General features: G+C 41.5%; 1 protein-coding gene across 15 annotated transcripts in view; it reads right to left on the minus strand.

The window, feature by feature from the left end:
- The window catches only part of ZBTB20 (zinc finger and BTB domain containing 20), a 1,517,062-nt gene that overhangs the window by 343,548 nt on the left and 1,147,808 nt on the right, over positions 1-25,706 (minus strand). The gene's annotated exons all lie outside the window — the stretch shown is intronic.

Below are 25,706 nucleotides of genomic sequence, written 5' to 3' on the forward strand. Positions count from 1 at the left end.
AGGGTCTTGCTGCCACTTTGTCTACCTGTCATGCCCCGATGACAGGTACCTTGTCAGCAAGATCTTGTAGGTCTTGCTGACACTCTGCCTAGCTGCAATGCCTCTGATGCTACAGTTTGGGTGTCTTGCTACCACTTTATTTAGCTGCCATGCCAATGATGGAACACCTTGGGGGTCTGTTTGCCACCCAGCCTTGCTGCAATACTTTCCACCTTGAGGGTCCTTTCTGCCACTCAGTCTTATTGCCAAACCCCAGACTCTACACCCTTGGGTGTTCTTGCCACTATGGGTGGTTGCTTTGTACCTTTTATGGTGTTTTAGTGTCTTCATACCACTCTCTGTGCTGCTTTGTCCTATATCAGTACGTGGGTATTTTTTTCTGTTACCTTTCCTGCCTTTTTCCCCCCTTCATCATACCTTAGAATGGTCATGCTATTCTTGGTATCACTTTGCCCCTTTCATGCTGCCTTTGCGGATTCATGCCACTGTTATCTGTGCCCTCTTTTGAAGCCTTGGAGTATTGAATCTTTGCTCCTCTGATAATACCTTGGAGAACTCCTGTGATTGTTGGTATCCTTTTGTCCCTTAGGCTATTCATGCCATGTTTGACGCAACTCTTTCAAAGTCTTGGTGCCTTGGAGTTCTCTTCCCCCTTCTCACAAGTTTCATTAGAATTGAGTAGAAAAACACCAATTTTAAAGCTCAAAATAGTCTGCATTGCTTCCCTCATTGACTTTAATAGGAAACACATGAAACAAAAATGAAAATATGTTTTTCTTTTGAAACTAATGAAATAAATAGAGATGACTTTTGAAAAAAAACCCCCAATAAAATGAAAAATTTGCCTCTGCACATACCTAGCTTCAAATCACACCATAGAAAAAGAATTAAAATAAAATGAAGCCTCAGCTGTCTGCATGCTGTAGGGGACAATAAAAAAAGCTTTAGATTTTCTTGCATACTTCTAAAGCAATACTGAAGAACTTGCATCATTGAAAAGCTTGTTCTCTTTTCTTTTTATTAATTACTTTATATTAGCATTGACAATACTCTACCCTTCTATAACATTATCCTTTACTTCTGTTTTCTTTGAGTTTGATTATCATGTTTTAAGTCAAGAGACCTACAGATTTGAACTTGGACGAGAGCCTCAGGGTAATATCCAAAGAAACTCAAAGATTCATGTTCAAAGCAACAGTTCTAATCAAACAAATGCATAAAGAGAAGAGAATTCTAAACAATGCGTGGATGCACTCATTTGTAAGGTCTGTCTGTAAAATAATATATTTTGCAAACCATTAAAAACAGATGGATACGTTTATAAGAAAATAAACTTGGGGCTTGCCCAAAGGTAGCATGTCCTTGTTCTTTGGGTCTGGCTAAGGCTGGAAACATTCTCAGTGCATAATTCACATAGTTCCCAGAGAACAGACTAGTCTGGTGTCACTTTTTTCAAATTAGACCTGCTGGAAAATACAGGGATAGCAGCAGTTGTGTTCCTAAGAATTCTGGCCACAGGAAGTAACTAAAAAGTCAGATTTATAAATGAATGGGTGGGACAGGAATACAGGGAGAAGAGATCAGCAATATTATAACACTAACTCTTCCCTTGTCCCATTTAATTGGCTGATGTGGCCTGGCATCTAGAGATGTGCAGATAGAGATTAAATTGAACCTGACAAATTTTAACCTGGTACATGTTAAATATAATTTACAGACTTTCTCCAGATCCACTGTAAAAATCTGAACATCCAAAGCAGATCCTTTCTCCCCCCATGTTTCGGTCCCTTGCTTCCACCAATCAACTAATGCCACCAAGTTATGCACATTTATTTATTTATTTATTTATTTTGCATTTTTATATACCGACATTCTTGTATCAGATACAAATCATACCAGTTTACATTAAAAACAGAGTATGCAGGAAAATAGGTTTCCTAAGTCAAATACATTGAACATATTTAATAAATAAAGGATTAATAAATACTATGAAAAAGGTTAATTAACAAAGGAAAACTTAAGGGAATTAAAATAAGCATAGCACAAAGGATTGCATTTCTCCCCCAACACCTGTCCCTGCTGACTCCATTGAGCTCCACTCCTTCCTATTTCCTTCCCCTCTCTGATGCCACTGAGCCTTGCCTCCCACAACCCCTTCCTCCTATTTTCTCAACCCTGCTTAGTCCCTGCTCCTCTCTCACTTCTTCCAGCTGCTGAGTTCCATTCCTTTCCAATGCTGCTTCTCCCTCCATCTAGCTTAGAAAAAATGAGAAGAATTCCCATGCTTTTTTCTAAATATATTTGATTTCTTCCTCATTTATACTCGTACACTAATGAGTTAAAATTATATTACTAAATCTTCACCTTGGAAAGGAATACATTGTTCCAGAGCTGATGATATTATAGGGCCCATCACCCAAATTCTGCACATACTGCTTCAGTATTCTCAGATCTTCCATCGGTTCCATATATTAGCTTTGACCAGGGGAAGAACAACTCCAAAAACGAATTGATAGCGTTTGTGTAATTGGTGAACTGCTGTTAAAAGAGTACAGCTGTCAGAGGTAAGCAATATCACTTTCTTGAAGACGAGCAGTTCAATGAGATACACAAATGGAACTCACTAGTTAAAGGTTTTCTTAAACAAAAAAGGGGGAAAAACAAAAAGAACTGCTAACCGGTGGGAAATATATACCGTGTGTATATTTATTTTTTTAGATTTGTATTCTGCTTTTCGCACTTTTTTCAGTACTTCAAAGTGGATTACATTCAGGTACTGTAGGTATTTCCCTATCCCCAGAGGGGTATTTATATATATATATTTCCCACCGGTGGGCAATTCTTGTTTTTCCCCCTTTTTTTGTTGAAGAAAACCTTTAACTAGTAAATCCCACCTGTGTATCTCATTGAACTGCTCGTCTTCATGAAAGTGACATTGCTTACCTATATTTATTGGGGGAGTTCATTTTCCCTAGGGCACACAAACTAATTTTCTATTTCTGGGGCTGCTCCAGCTAGCGCTTCTCCTCTCACTCTCTTTGTCCCAAGGGGTGGGTCCTTTTTGTGAGGAAAGCTTAAGCTTATGGCCAAGGTGATGGTGTGTTTCTAGCTTCTTCTTCCGTATTAAATATAATGCTGTTCCTGGGACAAACAAGCAGGGCAAGGTGTTCAAAATAAAAATGTACTGATTCTTTAACGTTAAATCAAAGTTCAATTTATCAAAATGTACTCTAGACCTAGTTTGATGCACTTGCTACCTAGCTGCTATCAATGTACAAATCTCATCTTTGTGTACCTTTCACCACTCCAAATCACATCAAGGCTTCACTGATGTGTATTGTGATGTTCGTACCTCTGACTGTCCCCCAAAACCTAGGCCACCACCCAAACTTCACCCCGAGTTACTAGTTGCCCCTCCTACAGTGGTATAAATAATTTACTTATATGCGAGCCTTATAGTCTCTCTCTCTCTCTTTTTCCCCGCCCTAACTTCATCCCTGTAGCCATTCACTTTCTAGAAGCCTAGTGAAACTAGGAGCCCAAATCTAGGCACTCAGCCCTAGTAAATTCTCAAAAGGACCAATTTAAGAGCCTAACTATCAAAGTTAAGAATTCAGACCTTTTGAAAATTGTACTCCATGTGAAGATGTGCAATGAAAGGCTTTTGCCTTTCCAGAAAACTCTGGATAAAGCTTTTTAATCATTTGCCCATCTAAGCAAGTAACTTTGGGAGTAAAGTTTTACAAGTGCCCAATGTGAGTGAAGTAAGCCCATTTAGTCAGAAAGTATGAAAGTTAAGAAACAACAAACTATGATATCATCAACTACTCAGGGACTTGAAATATTAATGCAATACAATAATTCTGTTTCAAAGGAGGAAGTTTTGAGAGAAAAAACACCACATAAATATCACTTTCCTGTAGTTTATGCACTTAAAAAAGCTCTATCTACTGTAGAGCTGGTGAGAGATTGTAACAAAAACCAGTGTAGAAATCATATAACGCCTTTTAGGAAATGAATTCCCTTGGTTAAAGGTCAGAGGTAGAAAAGTGTATTTGGGGATTTTTTTTCTACAGACTCAGTATGGTTTTTGGAAAACAAAGTGCAACAGCTATATAGAAGTATCTATTCTTTTGACATTTCTTTATTATAAAAGCAGCAGCTATGGTACTGTAAAATAAGGAAGAGACTGTGGGATATCATTCAGCCTCTATAGTCACATCTGTGTTATATGTTAGAAAGAACAATTCATGACTAAAAGTGCATTACAAGGCTAATTGGGATATCTTAGCATTTTGATGATGTTGGTAAACCACTTGGGCTTAGCTCTCATGGTTTACTGATGTCATCAAAACCCCTTGATATCCCTATAGCCCTGTAATGCACTTTTAGTCAGGCATTATCCTGTTATGCATTATTTATATTAACCCATCAGTGTGCATGGTAGTGTGTCAGTTACTAGTAAAGTAATGTAGCCTATGTTCCACACGATTTATAATTCAGGTGATTATTGTAATTTAATTAAAGGTGAATGGAGGGAGATATGGCAGGATAAACACAGTTGATGATAAACTTGGTGCTACAAAACATGGAGTTCCACTTGCAGGCTCTGACCACTAGATCACAGACCTATGCTCTTTGCATACCTCTGCTTACTCCAGCTCCCCATTGCCAAGTAGCCTCTTGTTCACCATTGTTCTGCTTTGACAACTTGGATATACTTTAATCAGTCTACCAAGTCGTCAGTAATTCGAAATCTGAAAACTATTGTCTTCAGGGCCAGTGCAAGGGGGATTAGGCGCTTCCCCCAGGTCGTGCCAACACCCCCTCACCTCGCCCCCAGTCACAGCCCCGACTCCTACCTCTTGCGACCGGCAGCAAAGAGGAGTGGAGATTCAAATCCCCACTCCCCTTTGCCACCGCCACTTGCACCCCCTAATGGTTGGCACCCTAGGCCCAGGCCAAGCTCACCTGCTGACATCAATAACATGTTAAATTGTGTATCTGGGAATTCATATTATCAGAAAAGGGTGCACTTCAGGAGAGTTTTGACAGGAGAAATTTGTCTAATCAGAGGTATATCTAAAAGCACATGGACGACATATCAAATTTATTTTTCTTGCTTTTTGAAAGCCATATCATACAGCAAATGTAACCTGCCACTTTCACTCAACAGTGAACATTTTTTCACACCATGAAGGAAAAAGTGACCTACAAAATATTATCTTACAATTATTAGGAATAATGCAGATAATTCAGATTGTGTAACGGTTTGAAATGACTATTCAGATATCACTTGAGTATCGAGCAATCTGAGACAAAGAAGTTTATGCTTCCAAACCAACAACTCAGAGTTACACCACATAAAAGAAATAACTGGTTCAGCTTTCCTCAGTTGTTACAGACTGTTGAATCACCTCTACCAGACACAGATAGTGGGTGGGTAACTTTCAGAGTTACCTGCACAAAACCCTATGTCTGAATATCTCCCCAGCCAACTACATATTGTTTGTGCTCACAAAATGTATCTGGATAAAAAGGAATGTTGATGAAGATGTTCTGGAGTAAGGTTATACTTTGCTGATGAGTACACATATCAGCAATCTTCAGCTAATGTTATGTGCTTAAGTCTGCTCAGAAAAATAGCTGTCCTGAAGTTATCCAGGTAAAGTCATGTCTGTATCTGTATCTGGGTTTATTCAGTGGCAGAATCATGTCCCACTGAATATCAGGGTAAAATTAAGTGCATTACTTACCTGGATAACTTTTTCACTTTCCAGTAGTATGAATCAATCTCAGAGATTCAGAGGAGAAATGCCTTGCTTACTATTATCCAGTTTGCATGTATCTACCCACAATTAGAACAGTCTATACCAAACGTATGTGTAACTAGACAATTTGAATACAGATGCTACAATCTTTACTTCCAGCAAAGTAGAAAACATTTCATCTGTTCCAGAGAACAGCAATGTGCAACATCTCACCACAAAGAATCTCATGAGGACACTTCACATCAAAGAACTTCGGAGGACAATTTTTCTAAATCTTAACATTCTCATCTGCGACAACTGGTCAATGTACCAAGTTTCTGTATTGATAGGAGAGGATAATCCCTCCAATATTATAATATTTTTGCCGAATGTAAAAACATCAGTCCTACACAGTTCTCTTACCTGGCCCTGAACTTTGCAATGAAAAAAGCAAAAGAGGAGACGGAGTTCATATGTCGTCTTCATTTTAGGGAACAGAATAAGCACAAGAACATTACATGTGCCATGCTGAGCCAGCCCAAATGTTCATCATCCTGTCTCTGCTTTGGACAAGCACAGGGAGATCTCTGAGGTAGTGGAAGGGTCTGTAGAACTGAGCAGTTAGGGTGGATGGGCAGACAAGACAGGTCATATGGACTTTTTCTTCTGTCACATTTCTATGTTTCTAGAAAGTACATGACAGATCTGAAAGACTAGACTCATTCCTTGTTGCTCACTCTCAGGGATATGCAGTGGCTTTTCCAAATCTATCTGGCTAATAATTGTTTATGGACTTTTCCTCTAAGAAGAAGAACTTGTTCAAATCCCTTTTACATTCAGCTATGCTATATGCTTTGACCAGAAATTCTACAGCTTGAACATGCAATGAGTAAAAAAAATAATTTCTCCAATTTGTTTTAAATCTGTTACTTGTTAGCTTCATAGGGTGTCTCCTAGTCCTAATACTATTTGAAAACGTAGAGGGCTGAGGAGTGGGGATAAATAATTACCTGCCAAAAGTAAATAAAGTGTCTGATGGCTTCAAACTTTTATGTCTAGCCCAAGGACAGTGGTATTTTCCATTCAAGTTAGCCTCTTTAAAGGTACAGGGGACCATGAACTGGCAATGATTCTAATGCCTCCAGGTCTAATTGCTGCACATTTAAGGAACTGACTCAAATGGGACAAGATCCTGCTGCTAGGGGTGGGGACCTAAGCCAAAAGTGAGGGGCCCCCAGGACCACTCATGGCTATGCTTCTGGTGTAGGTAATATTTTATTTTATGCATCTTCTACACAAAAATGAAGTTAGCCCTCAGTGTAGTGAAAGAGAGAATCCTGCAGCAGATCAAAAGTGTGAACATAGGATGAAATGAAGACTTTTTTTCTCTAAGGACAAGAGGATGGCAGTCCTCATACATGCATGACATCATCTGATGGAGCTTGGCACAGAAAACCTATGTCAAAGTTTCTAGAACTTTGACTGGCCCTCACTGGGCATGCCATTATACCACGCCTCCATGCGGGGTCCCTTCAGGCTCTCTCTTTCTGCAGAGCCCTTGAGTCATGGTTTTGATGCCTCACACTATTTTTCTGATTCTTTATGACGTTTTGCTTGATTGGTATGATCATTTGTCTCAGGGGTCCCACAGTTTTGTTCCTTGTAGTACCTAGGTAAGTTTTTCCAGTTGCTTCTCATGTTTCTGTTAGTCTTTCTACTCTGTTCTGCGGTGATGCGCCATCAGTACCCACTGGCCTTTGTGTCACTGCCATGGAGTTTGACTTTACGTCCCTTTTATTTTAGATTATCATGACTAGCATGTTCCAGCAATGACCCCAGTACACAAGTATTCTGTACCTGGGGTTATTGCATGATGTCCAGGGGTATTGCAAATAAGCAACCATGGCCAAGAAAGGCTGCCTTCCCAAATGGAATTCATGGAAAAGCATTTTGAGTACCAGAAGACCAAGCCATCAATATTGGCATCAGAAACATCAGCATCGAAGTACCTTGAAGCTGCATTGGTGGAAGGAGCAGCATCGACATTGCGGGGACTGTTAGTTCCTTTGATGCCGCCGGCTGATAGAGAACCCAGAGACAGGCTTTTGTCTGACTCTTCCTGATCAAAGAAGGTATCCAGTTCTGCCTCTTTAATGACATTGAGCAGATCCCATGCTGAGCAGCGAGGAAAACCAAAGCAGCATCGGCATCCATTAGTGCCTGATGCCAGAACTGGGAATGGTCCTTGCATGATGAGAACCCCCTTAAGTGGTCCCATGGTGATGAGAAGTCATCCTCTCAATAGTCCAGGGACTTGCAAAAGCTTCCACTGATCCAGATGTCTGCCACCGATCTGCCTCTCAGTTTCAAGGAAGACAAAGTAACCCCTCCAAAATCTCAGTCAGTGCTGGCATCAGTGATCTTTGAAAAATCCAGCAGACCTTGGAGAGGGCGCTGCAGGGCCTTGGTGCCAGGACATCGATAGCCCCAAGACAGACACTATCGATCCTCGAGTTTCTGCTCAATTTATTGCGGGTGCTCTGTGGTGACACACTGGCAATGGTACCTGTGTTAGATCTGATGCCCTGAGGGGCACTGGAGTTGGTGACTGCTGTCCCTTTGCTCATCTCTGGCTCTTAAGGGGAGGAAACTTCCCCAAACCATTAAAGCTCCTTAGGATCCAAGCCAAAACAGCCATCAATCCTTGAGACCTAGGCTGGGGACTGAGTACTGAGGGAGTCTTCACCACTGGTGGACTAGGGTGAGTCAGACAACAAATACTCTTGGAGTTGCAGCAATGACTGCAGATGCCTATGAAGAGGAATCATCAATAGGGTTTCATTGTGTCCCCTCCTCCATCAAAAAGAAATGTTTCCTCCTGATGGCCTCTACTTCACGGGTTTAGTCAGGAAAATGGCTGAGGCCATTCCATTTACATTGCAGATGGAGAATGAGACCAGAAATAAAATGCCTTCAGGAGGTTCAGATGAGGATGTGGGAGAATCCCCTCTCTCTGGCTCCCATTAATAAGAAGCTGGACTGAATCGATCTTGTATAAAAGGCTCCCGGATTCAAAAACCAGCAGTTATCACACCAATCTGTGGTAGTCAAATCTGCTCTCAAGAAGGCCAAGAGGTCTAGAACCTATTCCTTGGTGCCCTGGAAAAGGACTCTAGAATCCTTGACACCCTTGGGAGGAAAGTGTATCAGTGGGCTATGTTCAACACTCACATAGCTTCCTACCAGATCATCATGGGCCAATATATGTGGGTCTTGCTTAAGCAAATGCAGGAGGTGGTTGAACAGCTTCCTCAAAAGCAGCAAGTCAATGTGTGGCAAACATGTTGTCCGATCCTCGATATTTACGAGACAGCATTGAGAGTCTCTGCCATAGTGATTGGAGCCCACTTACCTGGCTGCAGGCCTCAAATCTCTGCTCAAACTTGCTGACATGCCATGTGCAGGACAGAATCTCTTCTTCAGAGACAGCGTGATGGATTCAGTCGTGTAGATCAGAGATCACTGTGCCATGCTCCAGTAACTCTCTATGGGCACTTAAGACCTTGCATACTCCTATAAAAGGTATACGAGGCTAGGGCCGATGAGGTACTTTTTCCAGCTGAGAAGGCACTATCCTCTGCCCCCTCAGTCCCATATACAGCAAACCCCACATGCCCATGAGTTAGCAACAGGCACCTAAGACCCAGGCAGCACCACAGTCAACATCATTGAGGGGGTTTTGACTGGATCATGGAGAACATAGTCAGTATCCCAGTACCTGTGCTGGAGACCTTCCAGATGGAGACTGGCTGCAGTTTTACATAAGCATTGACCCACTTCAGATGTATGGGTCCTCCACATTATCAGAAGAGGGTACAAATTAAATCTACTGGGTCTCCTGCCTAATCAGCCCTTGGACTCCAGTTGGAGTTATCAGGAACTGATTCAAAAAGGAGATCTCCTTCCTCTTACTGGGCAGTATAATCAAGCCTGTTCTACCAAGGCAAAGTGGTTAGGAATTTTACTCTAAGTAATTCCTGATTCTAAAGAAGAAAGGTGGATTCTGTCTCATCCAAGACTTAAGGGCGTTGAACAATTTCATAAAAAGAGAAAAGTTTAAGATGGTTTCCCAGGGCACCTTAATCCAGTTCGTTCAAAAACAGGACTGGGTATGCTCTCTTGATCTAAAGTATGCTTATACTTACAGAAATTTTCTCTGGTTACAGGAAATCTCAGATTCATAGTGGGAGAGTCACCTCCAGTATTGTGTTCTGCCTTTTGGGTTAGCATCTACCCATGTATTTTTGCAAAATGCCTAGCCATACTAGCAGCACACTGATGCAAAGTGGGGGTGCACATGTATCCCTGCCTGGACAATTGGTTTGTCAAGAGTGCATCTTGGGCAGGAACTGAAGAATTGATGTGTATGACCATCTGGACATTGGAGTTACTAGGTTCACTGTCAACTATCCAAAGTCTCATCTGAGTTCATCACCCCAACTGGAATTTAGCAGAGCTCTGCTAGACATTACTCAGGCAAAAGCCTTTCTTCTGCAACAAAGGGCTACCATCATGATGTCTCAGCAAAACATACAAATCAGTCAGTAGTCATCAGCATAATACATATTGAGACTGTTGGATCTCATGGCATTATCGATATATGTTACACTCATGGCATGTTTCCACATAAGGAGAGCCCAATGGACTTTAAGGTCTCAGCAGCTGCAGGTCTCTCAAGACTTATGAGAAGGCATCCGTATCATACAATCACTCAGGGACTCCCTTGTCCTGGTGGCAAGACAATTCCAATCTGGTCAGAGGAATCCTCTTCCAAATTTCTCAGATTCAAATTGTGCACACAACAGATTAGGCTGTCAGCAGCCCCTCCTGATCCTCCCCTAGGACCCTCTCAGACTCTGATTGCCTCTCCTCCAGAGTCAAATTGTGGTTGGTTGATTCTCTGCTCTCTCTCTGCACACTCAAGATGGCGGCGACAAAGGTAGGCTAGTTTACTTAGCAAATAATGAAATATTCCGTATACTGTAACTAGGGGTGTGTAGTTGAAAAAGGTTTGTTAATGGTTTTTCCTTTTTATGGTCGATGGTTTTATTTACTACAACTTAAATTGTGTTAATATGTACTAAGAGGGTAATTTTCAAAGGCATTTCTGTGGTAAAAATACTACTTAGACCACAGAAATGGCTTGTTATAAAATTGCGTGCCTGCTATGTCCTGTATGCTCTCAAATTTATCCGGACTGAGCAGAGTGTTCCCGGGAGGAGGAGATAGATGGGGGTTTGCACTTATTGGTATACTTTTGGATTTTCAAAAGCATATGCGCATATTTCTTCACATTTCCCATGCATGGTTTAGCTGGTGCAATTGTATATGGGTAGTTTTGTTGGGATAATTTTCAAAGCATATGAGTTTCCATTGAAAATTGGTGTGACTTATGCACATTTGCCAATTTTCTTAATCGAGCTGTTAAAAAATTATGTTCTAAATGTGTTTTAATGCAAGCTAAACAAAGCAATAGCGCTTCCCTTTTTCCTAAAATTACCAGCTTGCTCTAGATCAGCAAGGACAGGTCTAGTTTAATCTATTTCAGTTTATCCCATGCTTTCCTGAATTCTACTACTGCTGTTCCATGCATCTGCCACCTTTTCCGGGAAGAAATAGTTCCTGTTACTCCTGAGTCCACTCCCTTGGAGCCTCTTATCATGATCTCTTATTCTAGAACTCCCATTTTGCTATGAAAGGTTTTCTTCTTGTATATTTATATCATTGAAATATTTGAATGTCTTGATCATATCCCCACTGTCTCTTCTCTTCTCAAATAGACCTATCTAAGTCTTTGGGTCTCAACAAATAGAGCTTTTTGCTCAGACCCTGCAGCATTTTGATAGTTCTTTTCTAGACTGCATGTATACTATTTATATCCTTTCAGAGGTGTTGCTTCCAAAACTGGGCACAGAACTCCAGATGAGGTCTTACCAACAACCTGAAGAGAGGCATTATTTCCTCAGTGTTACTGGTTATACTGCTGCAAATGCACCTTTTATCTTTGGAGGAACTGCATAATGCTATCGGCACCACCCCTGAGCTCTTCCACTGAACATGGACATGGCATGAATCAAACCTGCTCCTATTCCATAACTGCTATTCTTTATCTCCTAACACCACTATAATTCCAAATGCTTACAACACCACCTCACAATACCACTGAGATTGCTTAGCTCCTGAGAAGAGCTATTTGGAGGTGGTCCAGCATATTTAGGATGCACATTATGAAGTTAGCTGTCAGTGTAATATAAAACATCATTCTGCTTTAAAATATGTTGTGGTTTTTTTTCTTCTAGTGATACTCTGGCTTCTGTTATGTGTTAGCTTTCTTATTGTATCAGTTTTCTATTATTTTGCCACAGAGCTGGCATAAACGTATGCGACGCCAAGAGATTGCGCTTGGAGAGAAAATGAATGACACCGATACTTAGAATTAATGAAATACTTTATGAAATGGGTTTAGAACTCTTAGCTAGAAATACAGCTTCCTGAATGAGCTAATGTCTTGCAAATACACAGGAAATATTGTAAGCATCTTCCAAACCTGATGTGTCATAAAATCAGCAAGAGTATCCTCACATGATCGGACGGCTCCCTAAGTGCACTTAATATGAGCCCCTTGTGTCTTCATCTCCATATAAGGAATGGAGGGTAGATGATAGCATTGTCACCTGACCTAGGTCAGCATTGACAGGCTGATTCGTTCCTGGTAATCTTAAATTCCATTTCACTGCAGTGTGGAACTTAAGCTTTTGGAGGTAATTCTGTAAGAGGCCGTATAAGAAAGTCAGCAAATGTGTGCATAAAGCAAACTTATGGATGTATGTTCAGTTTGAAATTTAGCCCACCAAAACCACCCACATACAATTTATTTATTTATTTATTTATTTATTTAATGGTTTTTCTATACCGCCGCTCATCAAAGATATCACGTCGGTGTACAAGGAACAAAAATACGCAATTGCGTGTACATATAACAGGATAATAGTAGATGAAATCTAAATTACATTAAACAATTAACCTACTAATTTGTACACAGAAATATTTTAAGAAATGTACGCACCTTATTTATTTGATTTATATTCTACCTTTCGGCACTTCAAAGCAATTACATATGGGTACTGTAGTTAATTTCCTATCTTCAGAGGGCTTACAATCTAAGAGGTTTATTCACTAAACCGCAATATTTTTCCTCAGGGTACATGACCCCCATGGCTTTGTGACTCACGTGATAAAATGTCACAGCCCGTGGTATGATCCCATGGGGAAAAATACCATGAGTGAGAAAATCCCTTAAACAACAAGCGATGGCAGCCTTGGATCTGTGGGGCTGCCATCGCTTAAGGGGACCACTTGGCTCTGAGAACCCCCCCCCCCAATGTAGTTAAAGCCCCCAGCTATCTGCATAGACCACCTGTCCTACCCTTCCATCCCTGCCATTGTGTACATTTTAAAAAGTAACTTTTTAGCATCACCACAAGCTCTGCTGCACCCCCTCAACCAAAAAAGCCATTGCATGCTAATGAACTCATTTTGATATGCGTGGTGCTGGGGCTCATTTAATGCAAGATATTTGAAATACCTTGTGTTATCCCTGCATTAGGGCATTTAACATGTGAAAAACAGCATAACTGGTCTTATGCACCTTAGTGAATAATCCCCCAATTTTGTATCTGACAAAATGGAAGGTGAAATGATTTGCCTAAAGGCGCAGCAGTGGGATTTGAAATCTGGTTCCCCTGGTTTGCAGCTTGCTGCTGTAACCACTAGGCTACTTCTCCAAGTGCAAACCTCTCCCAACTCCTCCCCCAAGAATGCCTCTGCTTAGTTCTGGTAAACTTATTAACATACACGACATAGGCACATACTTTTACCTGCATATCGGCGAGTAATTTTATAACAAATCATTTTCATGGGTAAAAAGTACTGTTTTGCATGCAGAAGTACCTTTGAAAATTGTCCTCCCTATTTTTAAAGAAAGGCTGCAAGTTCCAAACCTCAGTGGGAAGGGGTTGAAAAAAAATCCCATGACTGGAATAGCTGACTGAAACTGATCTGATTTAGCTTTGTAAATATTCAAGCTAACAGGGCTCAGCAGTTCTTCCATACTGTACCTAAATATGAATCAGGATTAAGTCAAAGAAAACATGGATGACTGCATTTCACTGTACTTTCACTACTTTGTCTATGGGATGTTTATCTGGAGAAAGCTCTTATTATTGAAAGACAGTACAGTACATTATTTGAAGTCAAGAATAGTAAAATAAAGGTTGCAATTGCGAAATTACTGCTTACCTGATAATTTCTTTTTCTTTAGAACAGACAGATTAATCCAGAACCAGTGGGGTATGCACCTCTACCAGCAGAGATGGAGCAAAGCTGATATCACAGTATATATATATATATCACTGAGGTGACATCAGCCCACCAGTATTCTCTACAAAAGCCAACATGTGGACAGACTAACAAAAACTTGATTAATAACAGGTAACCATTCCAGTACTCAGCTAATAGGAAACACTGAGCTCAGACAAAGAATGTATTAACACTAATTTAGGGACTGAATTAATACTTACCAGTAACCCCTGGAACTCATAACTACACAGGAGGATAATATCACAATCATTTGGCAGCCAAGGGCAGGAAGCTGGATTCATGTTAGTTCTAAAGAAAAGGAAATGATCAGGTAAGTAGTAATTTCCCATTTTTTAGCATCCAGACAGATGAATCCAGAACCAGCGGGATGTACCCAAGCTACTCTTGGGCCCGCGGTCCAGACAAAACCGCATGTGCAAAGGCTGAGTCTTCCCGGGCCTACATATCCAGATGATAATACCTGGAAAAGGTGTGTAAGGAGGACTACATCGCCGCACGGCAAATATCAACAGGAGATAATTTAACTTCCGCCCATGACACTGCCTAAGCCCTAGTGGAATGAGCCCTAACTTGACTAGGCAACAGCTTTTCAGCATCCACATACTCGGCCATGACTATCTCCTGAATCCAGTGAGATTTATAGCCTGCGAAACTGGCTTGCCCTGTTTACTTCCACCATGGAGGACAAACAGGAGATTCATCTTCCTGAGAGGTCCAGAAACCTCCAGATACCTCTCAATATGTCTCAACATTCAAGGGTCGCAACAAGTGATATTCCTCTGCATCGCTCTCCCTATCCAGAGACGGCAGGGAAATGGACTGATTCAAGTGAAAATCCGAGACTACTTTTGGCAAAAAAGAAGGAACAGTACGCCTGGAGTTACTCAGAGGAACGGGTCCCAGCAAGACAAGGCCAGCAGCTAGGATATTCTATGCGCAGAACAAATTACCACAACACACACCGTTTTCAAGGACAGTAACTGCAAGGAAAAGTTATACATTGGTCAAAACTTAGATCCCACTAAGAAATCCAAAACCAAATTAAGACTCCACATGGGCACTGGTAACCGCAAGGGAGGGTGAAGTTCTTTAACTCCTTTCAAGAAACGGGCCACATTTGGATCAGCCAACAAGGGAATACCATTCACCTGACCCCTGAAACAGGCAAGAGCCACTACTTGTACCTTTAAGGATTTATTCAATCCATCCTGCAAAAATTCCAAAATGAGCAGGATCTTAACCAAACAAGGAAAAACCCTTTGATCTTCACACCAAGCCTCAAACACTTGCCAAACCTGCACATAGGCTAAGGAAGTGGAGAACCTTCACGTGTAGCAAGATGGCAGTCACCGCAGTAGAATATCCATGCTTCAATAAGTGAGCCCTCTCAAGGGCCATACTTTAAGACAAAATAGAGTTGGATCTTTGTGAAGAACAAGCCCCTGCTGCAACAGATCCCTGTGCACTGGAAACCAGAGGGGGGAGGCTACTAGGAGCCTTTGCAGATCCGCATACCATGGACTCCTGGGCCAATCTGGTGCCACCAGAAACACCATCCCTACAAACCATTCTGCCCACCATGGGTCACAGGGGAAAAACATACAGCAGCCATTCCTGCATGAGAGCATCGATGCCCAATGTCTTTGGATATCTCCTGTGACTGAAGAATCAAGGAACCTTTGCATTGTGAGAAGTCGCTGCATGAGAGCATCGATGCCCAATGTCTTTGGATATCTCCTGTGACTGAAGAATCGAGGAACCTTTGCATTGTGAGAAGTCGCCAGCAGGTCCAGAAACGGAAGGCCCCAGTGATCCAGTATTAGCTGAAATGCCTCATCTGAAAATACCCATTCTCCTGGGTCCAGACTCTGCCTACTGAGAAAGTCTGCTCTTACATTGCCTTTTCCTGCAATGTGTGAGGCTGAGATTTCCTGAAGATGCACTTCCGCCCATTCCATAAGTTGATCTATTTCCTGTGACACTTGCTGGCTCTTGGTTCCTCCCTGCCAATTGATATAGGCCACTGTTGTTGATTGCCAAACATTATCCAGACCCTGCAACCTGTCGCCGAACTGCAAACATGCCAATCGGACCGCCCAGGCTTCCAGCCGATTGATATTCCAGAAAGACTCTTCTGCACTCCAGCGCCCATGTGCTGTCAGTGAGCTCCTCAACCCTGGAGGCTCACATCTGTCATGAGTACTAGCCAGTCCTGTGACTTTAGGGAAACTCCCTTTCTTAGATGATCCACTTGTAACCACCAGTGAAGTTTTTAGCAGACCTCCATTGGCAGGTGGAACCGAATCAAATAGTTCTGCAACTGTGGGCTCCAACAAGACAGCAGGGAGTGCTGAAGAGGACACATATTCACCCTTGCCCATGGCACCACTTCCAGGGTTGCCACCATCAATCCGAGTATTTGTAGGTAGGACCACACTGTCAGGCGTATTGTGTTAATCAGACACACCTGTGCCACCAATTTCTGAATACGACTCTCCAGCAGGAAAACCCTGCCCTACTTCATGTCGAACCGAAACAGAGATACTCTAGAAACTGAGATAGCTGAAGATGGCTCTTGGCCAGATTCACCACCCAACTGAGCTCCTGCAACAAGGAGATCACCTTGCTCGACACCAGGAGGCTCTCTTCCAGAGACTTGGCCTGAATCAGCCAATCGTTCAAGTATGGGTGTACCAGAATCCCATCCTCTCTCAACTCTGCCACCACCACAACCATAACCTTGGAAAGAGTTCTGGGTGTGGTGGCCAGACCAAAAGCAGCATTCTAAACTGATAATGATGTCCCAAAATCATGAATTGCAGAAAACATTAGTGCTCTAGCCAGATGGGAATATGCAGGTATGCCTCAGACAACTCCAAGGAGATAAAAAAACTCCCCCAACTGTATGGCCATTATCACTAAGCGCAAGGTTTCCATGCAAAAATAAGTCACCTGCAAAGGATGGTTGACCCCTTTGAGATCCAGGATGGGATGAAAAGAGCCCTCCTTCTTGGCACAATGAAATAAATGGAATATCGGCCCTTATTTTCTTGAAACATGGGGACTGGAAACACAGCCCTCAGACTGAGGAGCCTTGATAATGTATACTCCACTGCCTGCCTCTTCGGCGGGGAGCAGCAAGGAGACACCATGAACACGTCCCGAGGAATTCTGCGAAACTCCAGCATATACCCATCTCGTATCACCTCCAGGACCCACTGGTCTGACATGATTTCGACCCACCTCTGATAAAAGAAAGAGGCGAACTCCTATCTCCTGTTCCCAAGGTAGGTCAGCACAACTTCATTGGGAGACTTGGGGGGCTCCACTACCCAAGCCTGCTCCCTTGTCTGGGCTGTTTGGGACGAAAGGACTGAAACCTACTGAAAGTTCAAGACCTTTGAAAGGCTGCTCCTCTGTAGGGTCGAAAATGCTTGGATCCCCTAGCACGACCTCTCATGCTAAAGGAGCATGTCGTCTGCTTCTTATCCTCCGGCAACTGAGGAAACGGGGACTTGCCCCACTTTGTAAGGTTAGCCTTGGAGGTTGCATTGGCCGACCGATATCTCAGCCTTAACTGAAGCCTGGCTGCTATTACTAAGGCCACCCTTCTGGCTGAGTTGCGGACCAAATTGCAGTCTGAATCTGCCAAACAGGCAGCTGCTGGCTCCATTATTCCCCTGGAATTCATACCAGAATCACTGACCTCCTGAGAGAGAAGTTAAAGGAGCAAACCACCAGGAACAACAAGAAGCTATCTGCACTGCTTCAAATGCTTGCTTAAGGATGGCCTCAATCTTTCTATTGTGTGCATTCTTCAAGGCCGTTCCTCCTTCCATGGGAATAGTTGTCCGCTTGGTAACAGCACACACAAGTGAATCCACTTTCAGAAAATGCAACCACTCTCTTGCCACTGAATCCAAGGGTTCAGACCTTCCAAGACTCATCCCCCTTTGAAATTAGCCTCTGGGGCGCCTCACTCAAGATCAATCAATTCTTAAAAGTCCTCCATAACAGGGAATAAACAAGAGGCTTTACGCAATGAAATCAAATAGGATTTTTCTTTGGCTCAGACATGGATTCAGCCCCAGGGATTCCCAGCATGTCTGGGAAATCAGAGCCGGTAACTCATCTCTATGAAAGAACTGCAACATAGTCCTATACAGTTCCAATCCTGAAGGAATTTCCCCATTCTCCACCGAGTAAGGATTAGCTTCATCATCTGTGTTATCCGGTTCTCTACTGGGAAGAGCAGTTGCCGATCTAGGTGTACTTCAACACTTAACACAGGACCAGGCTCTGACCTGGCAAGATTAGCTGGGGCCGAGGACTGCAGGTGAAGAAAGGATTGCAATCCTTGAAAAAATTCCACCCAAGAAAAGGCATATGGATCCATGCTAAAACCAGGGGGCACTTGTCTTGTACCCAACTGAACTACCTTCCCCCACTGATGAACCAGTTAAGGGAGTTCCAAGGTCAGGTGATTCTTCTGACACGTCTCTACCCAGGCCCTCATCAGGCTGGGAAGAACTGGGCTTAATAAAATCAAACTAAGGCAATTCTCCCTCAGCCTCCAAGCAGCACTGGCACAAATTAGAGGAAAGGCCAGGCTGAGATGCCTGAATATGACAAGCAGTACAGAGAGGAAGGCGTTTAGGTTTCATAGCTATAGGCGCTATTAGTCTGTCAGTATGCTCAACAGATGACTGACAGATGTTTGTCCAGTTGAATTCATGCTGTAAAAAATTAGGTGTCCAAAATTTAAGCACACAACCCTGTACCTTGAGTGCCCAAAACTGAGCGCCCTCAATGTGGCTCAGATTGTGCGTACAGGAAAAGGTGTATCTAAATTATTAAATTATTATTGCACCCTTGTTTATTTGTAAACCAGCACGATGTGATCATTTCATGAATGCCGGTATATAAAAACCTTAAATAAATAAATTAGATGCCGCTACCAACTGGACACTCAAGAAGGCGTCCAACAACTACGCATACAATTGGATGCACAGTCGGATGCACTCGCATGAAATGACGGTCCTGAAAAGGGCGGTCTAATGTGCAGGAAAACAAGAGAAAATGACGCAGCACCACGTGGCACATAGAGAAAAGCTTAAGAGCAGGACCTAGCCCAAAAGGGCTGCTCAACCCGCCAGGCTGCCCACATTCCTTAAGCTCCTCTGGAGGTGGGACGAATGTTGGATTGGCGCGTCAAGCATAGAGCCCACAAGGTTGAGGAAGACCTACAAAAAAAACCTCCTCTGTTCTCTTTTTTTTTTTTGTTTGAGCTCGGCCCATCCCAGCTGAGTACAGAGTCTGTCTCCAGCTGCGGTGGAGAGGGCATATAGCATCACCATGGCACTCGCCTTCCTGTACTTGCTGCCTTTCAGTTGTTTCAACAGCTAAGTCCACGCAAGCTGAAAAACCAGCTACCGGACAAGGCATTCATCTGAGGGACCATAGAAATCACCTCAGGAATTCTCAACTGGGGGAGGGACCATTTGGTATCATCGCAGAAGAGCAGGGTAATTAAATTTCCTTCTTTCTCCTCCTAAAACTTATGCAATCCCCAGTAGGGTGATGCACTTTCCACCATTTGATGGAGAAGAATACTGTTAGGCTGATGTTACCGCAGGGGGTATATATAAATCTCAAAAATTGTTCGGAACCTAGGAATTTGGATTGATTCCAATCTATCCTTATCGCAGCATATCGCTAAAGTAGTAAAAAAATCATTCTTTAAACTTCATGTGTTAAAGCGACTACAGCCTTTATTATTTTCACACGATTATAGATCAGTTTTGCAAGCTTTGATCTTCTCAGGAATAGATTATTGCAATGGATTATACTTAGGTCTACCTGAATCAACCATTAGACCTCTTCAGTTAATCCAGAATTCAGCAGCTAGACTTCTCACAGCAATGCCTATTAAACAGCACATCTCTCCTATTTGGCAGAGTTTACACTGGTTACCAGTTAAATACAGAATATGGTATAAAATTCTTACAGTTATTCATTCCCTGTTAAACAATACCGATTCCATTTGGCTATGTTCTACACTACGAATTTACAAACCCTCAAGAGATCTCAGATCAGCTGGAAAAAACATATTAGAAGTTCCCACAGTGAAAATGGCTGCTTTAAATGTAACAAGACAAAGAGCCTTTTCAGTTGCTGGACCTATTTTGTGGAATGCTTTACCGGACCTCCTGAGACAAATACATAATAGAAAGGAATTTAAAAAAGCTTTAAAAACTCATCTTTTTAAGGAAGCATTTGGGAATTTAGAATTAGCTCAACAGTAGGCAATTTCAGGGAAATTGGGATAGCTATATGCAGCATTTATGATTAGGGTTCTTAATAATTTTATTTTTTTGTGTTTTTTTTCTTCCTTTTGTTTTTATAACATAGCAGTTAGAATTTATCTTACTCTATTATAGTATTTTTAGTTTTATTGGTCATAATGTTGATTGTATTTTTATTCTATCTTTATGTTATTTTATTTATTTTTATTTTTTATTTTATAGTTTTATTTTACTTTTATTGTAAACCGCTTTGTTCAATTTTGTAATTGGTAAAACAGTATATAAATATATTAAATAAATAAATATACTGTGATGTCAGCTTTGTGCCATCTCCATCTGCTAGTAGAGGTGCATAACCCACTGGTTCTGGATTCATCTGCCTAGATGCTAAGAAAACCAAGTTTTCAGACTACAAAACACTAAAAATATTGTATATTATTTAACTAGGGCATTTGACTTATTTTAGAAGGCATATACTAGACCCACTGCAAAGTGATACATGTCTTTGTTTATGGGGTTTCTATAGAGTCTGATACCATGTCTGATTAAAGATTATTATGCCTAGATAGAAGGATGACACCGATGATGAATGGCAGTACTTGCGGAAAAAAATGTTCTGATGTTTAAATAGATTAGCTTTCTTTTCCTAGAAAATTAAACAGGTCAAAAGTCAAATGCTGTTCACCTCCCTGGATGAATATTCTGTAAACAATTTTTGCCTTTTCTTTTGGTCTAGCAGTTTCTTCCTGCTCATTTGGGGTTCCTGCTCAATCAAAACTAGTTTACGGTGCCAGGACCCCATCACAACTAGCCAAGGATTTTTTCCAATGTTTATTCCCATGCCTATTTCCTCCCCCCCCCCCCCCCCACCAGCCATTGTAGCACTGTGTCAAAATGGCTGTGGCTGTTGTGCTGCAAGTCAGGTGAATGATGTTGTGTAAAGAGTTTCTCTCTCTCTCTCTCTCTTTTTTTTTTTTTTAAAGAAAATCAGAAGCAGCATTTCTTTGAATAAAAGCCCAAATAAAAATTAATTTGATAGCATATTAAAAACTAAAGTCTAGTAGCCTAAAAATCAAAGCAGACAGAGAATCACCCTCATCATGTTTGGGAGAAAATCAAGTTGACTATTTTAAGGTGATTTCTGTTGCTGACCAATGGTCAATTCAGGAAAAACCTCCCTAAGGGTGTTGCTTCCTCCTTCCAAAACCTTGATATATAAAGAGGAATAAGTGCGGATATATATAATGGGCTTTTGGTCAGTAGGTTATGTGGGCAAGGGCAAAGAGAGGTCTTGTAGAGAAGGATATAAAAAAGAAAATGGGCATGAAACAAAAATCATTTACATAAAGCTAAATTTCCAATCTGCAATTTGTGCAGTAGATAGGCAATTTCACAAATTTGGGTTACAATAAGGCTTTTTTTTTTTTTTTTTTTTTTATATTTTCCTCTTGTCAACTTCTACATGACATACTCCAGTAGCTCTATGCACACTTCCCCACTTAATCCCTCAGCACTGCTTGTTGGTTGACAGCGGACACCATAGTGGCAGCAACTATCTTCCCTTCACCGAAGTACACTTCCCACTGCAGCATGATCACATCCAACTGGCCCTGAATGGCAGGGGAGAAAACTTTTTAACCCATGTATAACCTCTCTCTGTTTTCATAGTTATTGTCCACCAGGATTTAGTGTCTGAAAGCCCTTTATGATCACTCAGTTGTGTCGCTGTTGGCAGACAAGACGGTCAGTCCATCACTATTATCTGCAACAAGACTCATTACCTGCCAGCCAGGAAACCTCCCAATTATACCATCTGCATTAAATTAAAAAGTGACGAAACCAATCAGCGTCATTTTGACTTGAATGTGATTGCTAAGTTCATTTTCCTCTGCAGAGGCCTCTTCTGTTGATGGAGAAGGGAAGATGGCGATTTCAAAATGATAGAAACTGTTGTTCTATACTGAGTCTATGAAAATAATCTTGCTGCTGCTGCTACAATTTTGTGTACCTTTTTGAGTCTTTGTAAACTGTGATGCTTTAAAGGTATTATCTTTACCCAAGGACTCTGTAACAAGCTTCAAAGGAAAAGTCTGCATGTCCTTTCTCCTTTGAAACTGGAATTTTGCATTTGTTTTTTTGTGTGGATAGATTTTGTAAGAAAAATGACACACAAACTTGAATTAGAATTATTTTCTTATCTGCCCTCCCCCGGGAACTCCTCCTCTAAATTTGAATAAAAGTATATGTAGTGTTCTCACAGTGCATATACATACTTGGGAACTTTTGGAAATCCTTTAGCCTGAGATTAACAAGGTGTGTATGTAGGTGGGGGAAAGTTAGGGGTCTGGTGCGTATGGTAATAACTAGGGATGTGAATCATTTTTGAACGATTAAAATTATTGTCAGATAATTTTAAAATCGTCCAAAATCGTTAGAGTGCACGATACAATACAAATGCCCCCGATTTATCGTCAGGGGCATTTGTATTGTATCGTTAAATAGGGCGCGGGAAAACCGGCACACCAAAACAACCCTAAAACCCACCCCGAACCTTTAAAACAAATCCCCCACCCTCCCGAACCCCCCCAAAATGTTTTAAATTACCTGGGGTCCAGTGGGGGGGTCCCGATGCGATCTCCAGCTCTCTGGCCACGGCTGCGTTGAGAAATGGCGCCGGTGGCCCTTTGCCCTTATCATGTGACAGGGCAAAGGTAGCGCCGGCGCCATTTTGAAGATTGGCAATATGGCCCGCGTGCAGGAGGTCGCTCCCGGACCCCCGCTGGGCTTTTGGCAAGTCTTGTGGGGGTCAGGAGGCCCCCCAAGCTGGCCAAAAGTCTCTGGGGGTCCGGGGGCGATCTCCTGCACGCGTGACATCGGGAGCCAGGAACCAAAATGGCGCCGGCGCTACCTTTGCCCTGTCACATGATAAGGGCAAAGGACCACCGGCGCCATTTCTCAACGCAGCAGTGGCCAGAGAGCTGGAGATCGCTTCGGGACCCCCCCCACTGGACCCCAGGTAATTTAAAACATTTTGGGGGAGTTCGGGAGGGTGGGGGATTTGTTTTAAAGGTTCGGGGTGGGTTTTAGGGTTTTTTTGGTGTGCCTGTTTTCCCGCCCTCCCCCGATTTACGATTTTTAACGATTAAAAAAAAACCAAAAAACACGACGATAAGATTTCCTTCCCCCCCAGCCAAAATCGATTGTTAAGACGATCGATCACACGATTCACACCCCTAGTAATAACCAATATAGGCGTATTGGCATCCATGTACCTTTCATGTAGGGTTGTCAACTGGTTCCAGCTTTTTCCTCCAGGGTTGATCCAAGCCAGGGTTTACCCCATTGCATGCAGGGACTTGTCTTGCTTTTCTTAGGGACTGCGATAGGGAGATCAGTACTACAAGTCCTGCATGCAATGGGGTAAGCCCTGGTCTGGATCAACCCTGGCAGGTGAATCTGTCCCAGCTGGCAACCCTACTTTCATATAGGCAACACCCTGAATAATATCTGTTTCTTCTCTCTTTGATTTTTAGCTGTGTTGAAGGAAGGCAATTTTCAGACGGTATGCACAGGTAAATCTCTATTTATCAGCATAAATGATTTTGAAAATTGTGCTCCCCAGGTCCAACAAAAAAAAAAATGTAGCACATGATGATTTGAGAATTCACAGGCCTCTTCTTCAGATTAAACAGGTATCACAGCCTATCAAGACTCTAGGTTTATTCAGGAGAAACTTGGCTACTGGAGTTTGACTTTACATGTATATTTCTGAGACTCCTTGCTGACATGTTCACCTTAATTAAATAAAGGCTGAGTACCCCTGACTGAACGATGAGAGAAGGATGGACATGAAGACTTACTGTTGGCTTGCAAATGTTGCTCTGTTCATTGCAATAGTGAATAGTGAAACCCAGAGCTAAACCAGAGTTTACGGAATTGATATGTTTTCTATTATATGCAATAAGAAGCTTTATTTTATTTGAATAACAAATTTTCAGAGTTATCTAAATAACTAAAGCAGATCAGCTGGGTGTTATATGAACAGATAGTGCCTTATTGCAAAAGGTTTTTGCCAGATGCACAGATGGGAAAAAAAGCTGTTTTAAAATATGACAATTGTTGCATCATATTTTAGTTTAAGTTGTTTCAATTTATGACCTACAAGAACACCAATGACTAAAGAACTAATTGCTATCTCTCCAGAAGCTTTTTATTAATCTAACATATTACTGTGGAGAGTTGTATGCATTTCATTTATTAACATTTTATATCCCACCTGTAAAAATGCATTATCCAGGTGGTATTACAATAAAACACAATCTAATATAAATAAAATAATAAACATAAAATTACAAACATGGATATGCTGGCTAAATCAAACTAAAACAAAGACATGTTATATCAAGTCAATACTTAAATCGACAGCAAAACATGAATAGCCAGCAACAATGAATTTCCCATGTTTTAGCTGAAAGCTTGATTGAAAAAGGTTTTAATTAATTTTCTAAATTTTAAATTATCAGATTCCGTACAAAAATCTGGAGGGAGGGAATTCCATAGGACAAGAGCCTGATAACTGAAGGAAGTGACTGGTGTGAAATCCAAATGAATTACTGATGGCTGTGGAATGTGAAGGAAACCCATCTGGGAAGAATGTAAAGATTGAGACAGTACATATGGAATAAGACATTTTATTTATTTATTTTATTTATTTTTAGTTTTTATATACCGGGGTTCCTGTATAATATACATATCACCCCGGTTTACAAGGAAATAAAACTAACGCCTCGCAGGGTGATTTACATTGAAACGAGTAACATTGAAAACAGTAACAGTAACGAGTAACATTGAAAAACAGAGTGGAAAGCTGGAGTGTAGGATACAAAAGAGCAAACAAAGAACTTTAAATCTAATATGATAGCTTACTGGAAGCCAGTGTATTTTCTGTAAAGTAGGAGAAATATGTTCAGATGGTTAGATAGTATGAAGTAGTGCTTAAACATAGACCATTATGGCTGAAAAAAAATGTTCATAGTCATATTTGGAGAATTTGAAAGCCATGTTAAACTACATGTGTATTTAGAGTTCTTTTCTACATAATTTGCTTAGTGTATAACAAAGAATATGTAAAACATGTATTATCCATGTATGGCAATAAAAGTAGTGAGGGAAATGGTAATGCAAATAAATAAGATTAGCAACAATAGAGATA

The sequence above is a fragment of the Rhinatrema bivittatum genome, chromosome 15 (assembly GCF_901001135.1).
Source record: "Rhinatrema bivittatum chromosome 15, aRhiBiv1.1, whole genome shotgun sequence".
In the NCBI taxonomy this organism is placed as follows: domain Eukaryota; kingdom Metazoa; phylum Chordata; class Amphibia; order Gymnophiona; family Rhinatrematidae; genus Rhinatrema; species Rhinatrema bivittatum.